Source organism: Oryctolagus cuniculus, chromosome 15 (assembly GCF_964237555.1).
Source record: "Oryctolagus cuniculus chromosome 15, mOryCun1.1, whole genome shotgun sequence".
Lineage (NCBI taxonomy): Eukaryota > Metazoa > Chordata > Mammalia > Lagomorpha > Leporidae > Oryctolagus > Oryctolagus cuniculus.
In genome coordinates this window covers 54,313,910-54,322,300 of record NC_091446.1, presented here as the reverse complement: position 1 = coordinate 54,322,300, position 8,391 = coordinate 54,313,910, and positions in this window count along the sequence as shown.

The following is an 8,391-nucleotide window of genomic DNA, read 5'->3' as shown; positions in this document are numbered from 1 at the left end:
AATAAGATAATCAAAACTTCACCTTTGTTGTTGTCAAGGTTGATATTGAGCAATGTGGGTTATGTCTGCTGTGCAAGTGGGCTTCCCTATCCTTTCTCTGTCATCACAGGAACCACACCCACTCTTAGGCAGCACCAAAACTACTGCCGATTTTTTTGCGGGCTAAAGAGAAAAATCATGGGCAGATTCATTAGCTGGTGAGAACCAGGAGCCCATGCCCTATGTGCACAGTCTCCCTAAGGAGGGACTTGGCAACTCATAGCTAGACTTTTTTAAGTTCACCAATTGGATTACATCTCTTTTCTTTCCCTAGGGAAGCATAAATGAAGAAATAGAGGAAATTTAGTTATTCCCTCCATAAGAATGAAATATCAGGACGAGGGGAGATGGCTTTTTTGCCACCCCTCCAACTATCCCAACAGTAGTGTCTGCCTAGATTTGAATATTTAGTAAGAAAGATGACCATGATCAATTATAATGTCTACAGTGGCTGTGTGTGGGGGAGTTATGGCATATTTGTCATCCATTGTCAATCCTATGATAATTATGCAACGAATAATATGTGATTAATACAAAAGTTAGGTGTGACTGTGTCTTCTAAGTTATAAAAGGATTTTAGTCCTGACCAACCACCCCTAAGACTTTCTGTCTCTATTTCCTAAAATGTCTAAGTCTCTCTTCCATCATAGGGTGGAGAGATAGTCTGCTCCCAAATAATTTATGACAGTCTATGTCTTTATATCTCTTGGTACTATTCCCAGTACAGAGCTGATATTTTTATTGTAATGGCTCACCATTAAGGACTCACATATCAAAATTTCCAGCTTTTACACTGGGGTAACAGAGGCACAAAGAAAAAAAAAAAGACAATATTTGCCAAGTGACCAAGGATAGTGGAAAAATTGAGATTTTCCAGCTATTAAGAATTTATTACAAGCAAGGCAGCATTTAAACAAAATGATGCCAATATTGTCTTTCTAAACACCTGGTATGTTGATATTCTTTCTTACAAAAGGATTTTTTGTTTATTTTATTTTTTACATGCAGATAATTTCCATTTGCAGTAGTAAGGAGAGAAAAACTTTTTTACTTCATTGGATAACTTTGGTTAAAGAGATGAGCCAGATATGTTAGTATCCAATTAAATTGGAGTAAAAAATGCATGAGCTACCCAATAGAAAAATAACAGTCACTAAGTAGGATAGTGTTAGGGGACAGGGCCAGGGTTTATTGAGGAGGAAATGTTGAGAAGACAAAAAGAGGAGAGAGCTTTTCTTCCATTAATGTCTTTCCTGGTGGACACTTCATTATTTCCGGCCCTTTCCCATAAACAGCCAATAAGAGGACCGCTCCCGAGGGTGGGACTTTAATTAACATGTGGATCAGGCAAATGGTTCCCAAGGACCCTGACCAGAGACCTCTTCATTGAGCTTACTGCTTTCAAAACTTCAGGCATTGGCATATTTTCTTTCTGATTTTTGCTTTATCATTTCACCACATTTACTGCCTCCCTCCTAATTAGTATCTGTTTATATTGACTGACTTTTAAAATGCTTGTGACTGAAAGAGAAGTCAGGATCCACTTCCTGTAAAAAGCAGATAATCATTAAAATAAATACAATGAAAATAGAAAGTTGATTAATTTTTTTAAAAATTCAGTAATAAAAATAACTAATAGTAAAACTGACACACACACACACACATTTCTATATCTAAAGTAAGCTTCTCTATGAAAAGAATAGACCTATTTATTTATAGGCAGTAATGGAGGGATAATTAAGCCATTTGTGCTTGGTTCTTCCTAAAATTATGTCATTATTTATGGTATGGGAAACAGATTTTTCAAGAAGGCAGTGAGATATGTTAAGAAAAACTTGATGTTTCTAGTCCCAACTGTTACTGGTTCCACACAGTAAAAGTAGGATGATTAAGGGTACTTTAAAAAGCTCATAGAGGGACATTTGGCACAGTGGTTAAATAACCACGTGTGGTGCCTGCATCCCGTGGTGGAGTGCCTTCCTCCAGTCTCAGCTCCTCTACTTCCAATTCAGCTTCTTGCTAATGTTCACCCTGAGAGGCAGCAGATGATGGCCCAAGTATTTGAATCCCTGCCACCCAGGTGGGTGACCCACATGGTTGTGTGGACATTTGGGAAGTAAACCAGCTGATGGAAGATCTCTTTAGATCTCTTTCTCTTTCTCTCTCTATCTCTTAGTGCATGTGTGTGTGTGATTACCTTTCACATATAAAAAAGTTCATGGAAAAACAGAATTAAAAGATAAGTTAAATTTGATGCAAAAATAGATTGAAATCCATACATAATTTTTTTATAATATGAGCTTTTTTTGGTAGATCATTCATAGTATTTACTTCAAAGGTTTGTTGTGAGACCAAAATATAAGTGTATTGAAAAGTATGTAGGGGACCAGCATTGTGGTATAGAGGGCTAAGCTGCCACCTGTGAGGCCGGCATCCCACATAAACGCCAGTTCCAGTCCTGGCGGCTCCACTTCCAATCCAGTTCTCTGTTAATGTGCCTGTGAAATCAGCAGAAGATAGTCCAAGTGATTGGGCCCTTGCCATCCAAATGGGAGACCCAGATGAAGCTTCAGGCTCCTGGCTTCCATCTGGCCCAACCCTAGCTGTTGTGGTCATTTGGAGAGTGAAACAGCAGATGAAAGATCTCTGTCTCTCTTTTTCTCTCTTTGTGTCTCTCTCTGTAACTCTGCCTTTCAAATAGATATAAATCTCAAGAAAAGCATTTATGACATATTTAGGCAAATTTAGCTTTATTTTCCTTATTAGTCAGCTTTTTGCCACTATAACTAAGTGCCTGACATAGGCTGCTCATGAAGGAAGGAGGTTTTATTTCAGTTCATAGTGTTGGAGGTCCACAGTCCAAGACTGGGCAGCCATGTTCAGCATTTGACAGCGATCTTCCTGGTAAAATCCCATGATGGTACAAAGCATGACATGGCAAGAAAGGCACAAGTCTCTCTCTCCTTACGAAGCCACCGGGGTTCAATCACAAGGGCAGCACTCTGACAACCTGATTCAAATGAGTCACTTTCCAAGGGTTCACCTCTGCACAACACAATGGGATTAAATTCCCACTTAGTACCATTATTTCAAGACTTTTGGAACCAAACCTTTAATGCACATTCTTTGGAGGGGTGGAAGGGCTCCCAAACCAATATTCTAACAGTGGAAATTCTTTTCTTCAAATATGATATGTGTCGACCAGCTCCAGTCTTCAAGTATTTTTGCCTTGGATGGAGAAAAACATAACAAAACAGAATCACAGCATTTGAGGAATGGATCTGCATTGCTCAGAAAAAATAAACAACATTTATGGGCTGTATTTATTTTCCATTCGAAATAAAAATAGCTTTATTGAGTCCCATGGGAAAAATGTACTGTCTTACAACTTACATGATCTACTTCATTGACTAGAAGAATGTCAATGAAAAAATTTTCACAGTTTATAGTCACTCAATATTAATATCTGGGTGTGTCTGAGAAGCAGCACCAGAGGCAACATTTTAATCTCTTAGATTTCAATACAAAGCAAGTCCAAGGGAACACAGAGGCCCTTGGGCCCCAGTAGCCCCTCATTTAGCAGCCTGGTCCTTTAATTACTGATGAGGAAACAGACTCACTGCATCAAGTTTCTCCACAATTATAAAACCACAGAGCATCACACAATGTGCACTCTCATTTAATGTTTATTAGTGACCCAATGTCAACTGACAGCATTTCAGTGCAAGGAAATGCAGGGCTTGTGTAGCTCAGGAGTCAGGCGTCTAACATTAGCAAATGATGTGGGTCTGGGGACACGAGGGGAATGAGAGAAAGGGAGCGGTCCTAAGCTGTTCCCATGTGAAACTTTTGACTCAGGGTTACCAGCTTTGACTGCTAAAGAGAAGGTAGAGATTTGGCATACGGGATTTTTATGTAAAATTTTCTTTATATGTTAAAATTAATACACAATTAAACACACCACCTCCTACCCTCATCCGTAGCCACACACACATACACATAAACACACACACACACGAGAGAGAGAGAGAGAGAGGGAGAGAGAGAGAGAGAGAGAAGAGGAGAGAGAGAGAAGGAGAGAGAGAGAGAGAGAAGAGAGAGAGAGAGAGAGAGAGAAAGAAAGAGATGGGAAACAGAGGCCGGACTAGGAGAAGTGACTTAACCAAGGTCATACTAAAAGCCTCTGTTCTTAAACTTCCTGTGAAAAGATGACAGATCATTCATGTAAAAAACTATACAATGGAATAAAACTGGAAACTGACAAGCTAGAGAACAATAATTCTGAGCAAAGCCCTTTGTTTAGTTGTCTATATCCTGTATTATCCAAGTTGGTGAAAACAAAAAGTTAAGAAAGTGGACCACTGCAATAATAAGTTGGTAGGAGAGGGTTTGAAAATTAAATGGAAGTATTCATTGGTGCAAGACATTTGCAGAAATGAGCCTCTATTCTAAGATCATGGATCAGCCTGTAAGGTAATGTGGAAGTATGTCAGTGATTTACCCATGGCTCCAGAGATAAAGTTGAATGAGATCATGAGTATCATTTGCATTTCCATGGAAAGAAAACTCATGCATATTTGGCAGTAATCTTTGAGGATGAATAAATGGATGAATGATTCATTCATTCATTGACACCACATATAATGACTGACCTTTTACTGTGAGCTACTCATGGTTCAAATACTAAGGATAGAGCAAGAACAAGAGAAACTGTCCATGCCCTAAAGTGACTAATATCTTAGTGAGTTGCAGGAGCTGCTGAGGCCATTCTCGACAGGCTAAATGATGGATCAGCTCTTCCTTCTCTTTTAGCCATGCCAAGAAGAACAAGAAAGTTGATGGTGGCATTGAGAAGAGAAAGTTGACCCTTTTGCTGCTGGTCCAGTATTTTATTGGCATGGTAATGATATGCTTGCTGGTCTGGATTATGGCACAGACATTTACAGTTTGAATAAAAGGTCTAAAAATACCAGAAGCCAAAAGATGTAATTAACAGGATAAGGTATGGGGGAACTGATATCAATTTACTTTTTTGTTGCCCATGACTCCCTTAAAACAATATCTGAAACCCAGAACAAACAAGGCCTGCACCTAAATTAAACCCCATGGTTAGCTTTGCTAGGGAGACGCACATTTCTGTGAGTGATTTGTCTTCAGCCCTGTTGGCTCTGGCAGATTTATAGGGTTTATATTTTCACACACAAATTGTGCTTAAACAATTTCCCCAATTACCTGGAACACTGCCCCCTCCTCCCAGCTCCCTGTCAGATGTGCCCATCTGCTATCTCCTCCAACCCCAGATTTTTTCTTCCATCACAAAGCAGTTGTTGACATTGTAAGGTAAGTCCGATTCTTAGTTGAAGTTTACGTCCCAGAGGGTCTCTCTTTGGGGAGAAAATCGGCTGCGGGTTGAGTTGCACATTCCTGATGTCAGGGCCAGCTCCTCTGAAGCCTGCATTCCCACAAACAACTGCACCGCCCTCTCCTTGTGGCTCTCTTTTCTTAGGAAGGATCAAGACGCCTTGTCCTTGACCCTCCACGTGCCAGGGATGCTGCATGCAGTGATGTCAGTAGAGAGTCACAGGGAAGGTGGAAGATGGGCCTAACAGCTCTTGAGTTAAACCTCCCTTGGTCAGGTCCCACATACTGGATGATTTTGTGATCTCATATGGGTCACTTCTCCTTTTAACAGCCCTATGCTTAAAGTTTTTTTTTTTTTTTTTTTTCATTTTCTTTGAAAGGCTGAGAGACAGATCTTCAACTGTGGGTTCACTTTCCAAATGCCTGCAACAGCTAGGCCTAAACCAGGAGCTGGAACTTCATCTGGGTCTTCCACGTGGGTGTCAGGGACCCAGCTGCTTGAGCCATCATCTGCTGCTTTCCATGGTGTGCATTCGCAGGAAGGTGGAGCTGGAAACAGAGCCAAGGTTTGAACCAGGCACTCCAGTATGGGGAGCAGGGTTCTAAGTGGTGACCCAATTGCTATGACAGATGCCTACCCACAAGTCATTTTTAAAACTTATTTCTCCAGGACTGGTGCTATGGAGTAGCAGGTGAAGCCGCTGCCTGCAGTGCCAGCATCCCATATGGGCGCCAGTTCAAGTCCCGGCTGCTCCGCTCCTGATCCGGCTCTCTGCTGTGGCCTGGGAAAGCAGAAGATGGCCCAAGAGCTTGGGCCCCTGCACCCGCGTAGGACATCCAGAAGAAGCTCCTGGTTCCCGGCTTCAGGTCTGCCTAGCTCTGGCCGTTGTGGCCATTTGGGGGAGTGAACCAGAGGCTGGGAAACCTCTTTCTCTTTCTCTCTCTCTCTCTCTGCCTCTGCCTTTCAAATAAATAAATAAATCAAAAAAACAAAAACAAAACAAAACAAAACAAAACTTAGTTCTCTGGCAGTGAGAGCAATTTGGAAGTTGTGGTGGCTAGCAAATGTCTCACTGGCATCCACAGATGATGGCACCTGGCCGCGCTGAACGCACTGAGTGAGGGTGTTATCAAGGGTGGCTATCACCTTTTGGGAATGTCCACTGAAGATGGACCCTTTCAGGGCATTTCATCGCAGCAAAGTCCCTATTAAGTTAGGCTAACATAATAAATGGTGATCTTAAGAGACGAAGTAGAAAAACGTAGGAGGAAGAGGTTTAGAATCAGGTAATCTGGGGCCAGCGCTGTGGCGCAGCAGGTGAAGGCCCCGGTCTCAGTGCCAGCATCCCGGCTGCTCCACTTCCCATCCAGCTCTCTGCTGTGGCCTGGGAAAGCAGTAGAAGATGGCCCAAGGCCTTGGGCCCCTGCACCCGCATGGGAGACCTGGAGGAAACTTCTGGATCCTGTCTTCGGATCGGCACAGCTCCAGTCATTGCAGCCATCTGTGGAGTGAACCTCTCTCTCCCTCCCTCTCTCTCTCTTTCTCTCTTTCTCTGTAACTCTACTTTTCAACTAACTAAATAAATCTTTTTAAAAATCAGGTAACCTTTGATTTGTGCTCTTGCTTTATTGCTTTCTAGCTTCAGAACACCGGACCAGTAACTTAAATTGTCATCCTGGTTTTTCTGTGGGTAAAGAGAAAAGAATTGCCTCTACCATACATCATGGAGTTGTCATATTTTTAAATGAGATGATGTATATGAACGTGGTTAAAACAGTGGCCTGATGTCAGTGAGAAATCAATGAAAGTTAATTTTTACTCATGGCATAAAGTTGAGCTACAGAATATATTACACAAATTCACTTTTTTTAAAATAAAGATTTATGTATTTATTTGAAAGTCAGAGTTTCACAGAGAGAGGAGAGGCAGAGAGACAAAGAGGTCTTCCATCTGCTGGTTCATTCCCTAATTAACCGCAACGGCAGGAGCTGCGCCAATCCAAAGCCAGGAGCCAGGAGCTTCCTCCAGGTCTCCCATGTGGGTTCAGGGGCCCAAGGACTTGGGCCATCTTCTACTGCTTTCCCAGGCCATAGCAGAGAGCTGGATGGGAAGTGGAGCAGCTAGGTCTTGAACTGGTGCCCATATGGGATGCCGGCACTGCAGGCAGCAGCTTTATCCACTGTGCCACAGCACTGGCCCCAAGCCTTTTAAAAATTTTTTTTAAGACTTATTTATGGGGCCGGCATTGTGGCGCAGCAGGTTAACGCTCTGGCCTGAAGCTCTGGCATCCCATATGGGCACCGGTTCAAGACCCGGCTGCTCCGCTTCCTATCCAGCTCTCTGCTGTGGCCTGGGATAGCAGTAGAAGATGGCCCAAGTCCTTGGGTCCCTGCACCCACATGGGAGAGCTGGAAGAAGCTCCTAGCTCCTGGCTTTGGATCGGCGCAGCTCCGGCCGTTGCGGCCATCTGGGGAGTGAACCATTGGATGGAAAACCTCTCTTTCTCTCCTCTCTCTATGTAACTCTGACTTTTGAAAAGCAGAGTTACAGAGCAGCAGAGGCAGAGAGAAAGAGGTCTTTCATCCTCTGGTTCACTCCCCAAATGGCCGCAATGGCCAGAGTGGGCCGATACAAAACCAGGAGCCAGGATCTTCTTCTGGGTCTCCCACACAGGTGCAGATGCCCAATGATTTGAACCATGTTCTACTGTTTTTTCAGGCTGTAGCAGAGAGTTGGATCAGAAGTGGAGCAATTGGGGCTAGAACCAGGGCCCATATGGGATGCTGGCACTGCAGGTGGCAGCTTTGTCTGCTATGCCACAGCACCAGCCCCTCTACGGTAAGTCTTTATGTCATTTTGTGCAAATGTGTATTGAATTTAGTTCCCTCTAAGAAATGGTAAAAGTTGAATTTGAATTTGCAGTCTCTGGATTCCTAGGGTTTTACTATTACCCAAAGCCTTAATTTTGAAAAGATCTCACATATTTTGAT